Source organism: Nomascus leucogenys, chromosome 11, assembly GCF_006542625.1.
Source record: "Nomascus leucogenys isolate Asia chromosome 11, Asia_NLE_v1, whole genome shotgun sequence".
NCBI lineage: Eukaryota > Metazoa > Chordata > Mammalia > Primates > Hylobatidae > Nomascus > Nomascus leucogenys.
In genome coordinates, this window is record NC_044391.1 from 82,024,058 (window position 1) to 82,027,789 (window position 3,732).

Sequence of the window (3,732 nt, forward strand, 5' to 3'; positions counted from 1 at the left end):
CCTTGGCAGCTTCCATGTGGTGTTGGACCTGCAGGTGTGCAGAAGACAAGAACTGAGGTTTGGGAACCTCCACCTAGACTTCAGAGGATGTATAGGAATGCCTGCATGTCTAGGCAGAAGTCTGCTGCAGGGGTGGAGCCCTCATGGAAAACCTCTGCTAGGGCAGTGCAGAAAAGAAATGTGGGGTTGCAGCCCCCATGCAGAGTCCCCACTGTCTCAAAAATTAAAATTAAAAAAAAAAAGGCTTTAGGGGACTGTTGGGAAGGCATGACTGTGTTTTGAAATGTGAGGACATGCTATTTGGGAGGGGCCAAAAGTAGAATGATATGGTTTGGCTGTGTCCCCACCCAAATCTCATCTTGAATTGTAGTTCCCCCAAATCCCCATGTGTCATGGGAGGGACATTGTGGGAGGTAATTGAATCATGTGGGCATAAGAATCATGGGGGCAGTTACCCCTATGCTGCTGTTCTCATGATAGTGAGTGAGTTCTCACAAGATATAATGGTTTTATAAGGAGATTTTCCCCCTTTTGCTTGCCACTTCTCCTTCCTGCCATCATATGAAGAATAACGTGTTTACTTCCCCTTCCACCATGATCGTAAGTTTCCTGAGGCTTCTCCAGCCATGTGTAACTGTTAGTTAAACCTCTTTCCTTTATAATTTACCCAGTCTTAGGCATGTCCTTATGGCAGCATGAGAATGGGCTAATACAACCACAACCTCAGATTCTTCTCTTCAGTTATTCAGGTAATGTCTTCTTTTTTGAAAGTCAGTAGTTCTCAAAATGTGGTTTCTGAACCTGCAACATTAGCACCACCCACGAGTGTGTTAGAAATGCAAACTCTCAAGCTCTACCCCAGGTCTTCTGAGTGAGAAACTCTGAAGGTGAACTGACCAACACATCTGTGTTTTAGCAACCCCAGGGTTTCTGCTGTATGCTAAAGTTTAAGGACTTCTGCACCCAAACACAAGGTTTACAGTCTTCCCCATGCTTGCCTCTGAAGTAATTTTACAAAGACACCTTTCCCCCCAAAAGGAATCTTTGCACCAGCTACTAAGAGAATAAATATATCCCTATCTTACTATATTCCAAATCCGTGGTGGTTTCCCCTTCTCTTATAGTAAACAGAAAACCTGCTAGATAAATTCTAAAACAGCTGTAACATTTTATTATAAGACATTTGCTTCTTGCTTTTCTGACTCTTTCTCTCTAGTCAGACACCTTCCTTGTTGCTGACCACGGAGGTTGAACCAGGGACTTGATCTTCCCCTTGACCACATCCTGTCTGCTGAGTTGCTGAGCCACTCTTGAGTGACCTGACTGGGTCATGCCTCTGGGTATCTAATAGACAGGGGATTCACAATAGGACAGTTAGGTCTACACACATGTAAGAGCATTTGAGGGTAAGATGTGCATGGAAATGACTAGCAAACATTAAGGTAGTTGGAAGGTTAATATAAATTAAAGGCACTCCCATTACACCAACAGGTATCAGCTTAAAGTTTTTGCATTACCTCAGATAAGCAGAAGAGATACTGGAAAGGGAGAAGCATGGCAGCAACCAAAACCCCAACTCCCACCCTGCCCTGGAAGATCATGAGTAAATCTTCCCAAGAAGTAGGGAATACTATCAGACCAGATCATGAATAAATTTTCCCAGGAAGTAGGGGATATTCCTTCCACCAGAGACTGCTACTCTTTCTCAAGAATGGAAAGAGACCTGGAATTTCACTGGGCTGAGAACCTCTTGGAAGCACAACTGATTCTTTATGGGATCTGAATTTGCCTTCCTGCTCCTACCTCCCAATCTCTCTTCCATCCTAGAAGTCCTGATTATCTTTGGTCATTGCCATCTCTGCTCATCTCTCCTCTTATGCACTCTCAATCCCCTATTTCTCTATTTTTTATTTTCCTCACCCAGTGTTCTACCATTCCACTCTCTCCTAAAACGTTCCTTTCAACTGTGACCTTTGGAAAGGTTTCCCAGGCAAACAAACTCCCCTATACACTTCACCTTTTCCCTACAAGTTTATTCTACTTCCAGAAAGCTGGCTTTGCCCTGAGGAATCATGTCTCCTGCAGCTCTCTCCAAGAATGCTGCTTTCTTCCACACTCAGATTCTTGAATAACCCAATCTCACCAGCTGTAGACACAGATGGGACCACATTTTGTGTTTGCTCCTTGTTCCTGCAACCAGCAAACCCTCAGCCCCCAAAGTCTTCCCAGTGATGTGTTGTAGCCTCAGAAGGTGACTCACATGTACTCTTGGTCTTCTATTCAAGGTTCTAAACAGAGTTCACTGCCTCTGCAAGCCAGTAGAGGCTGGCCCTGATGCTGCCTGCAGATGCTCTGTGGGTCCAGCCATACAGTAGTCTTGGGTACTGCATAGCAGTGAGGATTCTTTCTCCAACCCTGTATCCCTTAGGTTCCAAAGTCCCATAAGGTCCTTCATTATCCAGTCCCTACAGCTTCTACCAAAACCTCCTGGGGTATTGATTTCTTTCATTTTTCTCTGTCTCTTCCACAAACCCAGACAACAACATCTTTTCCTCCTTTAGCCCAAAAAAGGTAACGGCATCCATGTACATTAAGAATACAAATGGATTCCATGGATTGGAGCTATTTACAGCCACACACAGCGAGCATCCACAGCATTACACCCTTAACCTCCCGTCTTCTAGAAAGGACTTAGCCACTTCTATCTTCTAGAAAGGCTCTTAATTTTGGCTTTTGGGACACAACCTCCTTTCACCTTCCTCCTTCCTATCTGGCCCATCTTCTCTTTTGGAACTCCTTTCCTGGGCCCTAGCCTACATGTTGATGTTCCTCTCCTGAGCCCCATTTTCCTTTTACTCCACACATTTCTCTTGGCCACCATTACTCACTGACCATATGGCTTCAATTACTAGATATGCTGAGATTCCCAGATTCATAACTGTAACCCAGACCTCCTTCTCCCCTTCAGAGCCACGTATTTACATGCTCACTGGACATCACTTCTTGGATGTCTTCCAGGTACCTATCATTAGCATGTCCTAACTCATAGTCTTTCTCCACAAACTCTTCACCTATATTCCCTATTTCAGTGAATGGTACCATCACCCTTCTAGTCATCCCAGACTGAGGGTCTCTTACTTACTTCTACTTACCTTTCACTACCTACAACCAGTAAGTTACAAAGTCCAGAATCAGGTCTTGACCTCTTGGTTCAGGTCAATATTGTTTCCAGTTGGAATTCCTATCAAAACAGTCTCCTCACCTAGGGTTTTGCTCTCCTCTATGGCAGCACTTTCTCATCTGTTTCTCATCGTAGCACACAGAAAATGACAACTTTAGTACAGCACACTGGGATAACAACTTTAGGCTACTGGAGGAAGCTACCAGGTCTGCCTTCTGCCTCGGAGTCTAAAAGGTTCATTACCTTGCCTCAAAGACTGCTAGTAAGCTCTTCTCTGATTTTTTTGCACCCTTCTGCAGTCAAAGTGGTCTCTCTAAAGCACAGACATTACTAAGTCCCAGACTCCCACTTTGGCTCTCCACCAGCTAGACCTCTTAGATCAGACCCCACCTCCCTCTCTAGCCTCCTCATCCCCTTGCCTTCTGCTCACGCCCCTTTCCCCATGTTCCAATCACACCAAAATGATTTGCTGTTATTACCCACAGAGGCCTGTGAGCTCTTGTCTCTAGACTTCCTCACCCTCCCACAGCACTCTGTACCTACCCTGAGGC

At 44.9% G+C, this 3,732-nt stretch overlaps 1 pseudogene; it reads right to left on the reverse strand.

The window, feature by feature from the left end:
• Positions 1 to 1,101: 1,101 nt before the first annotated feature.
• On the reverse strand, positions 1,102 to 1,170 carry LOC115837400 (annotated as a pseudogene).
• Between the last annotated feature and the right edge of the window lie 2,562 nt (positions 1,171 to 3,732).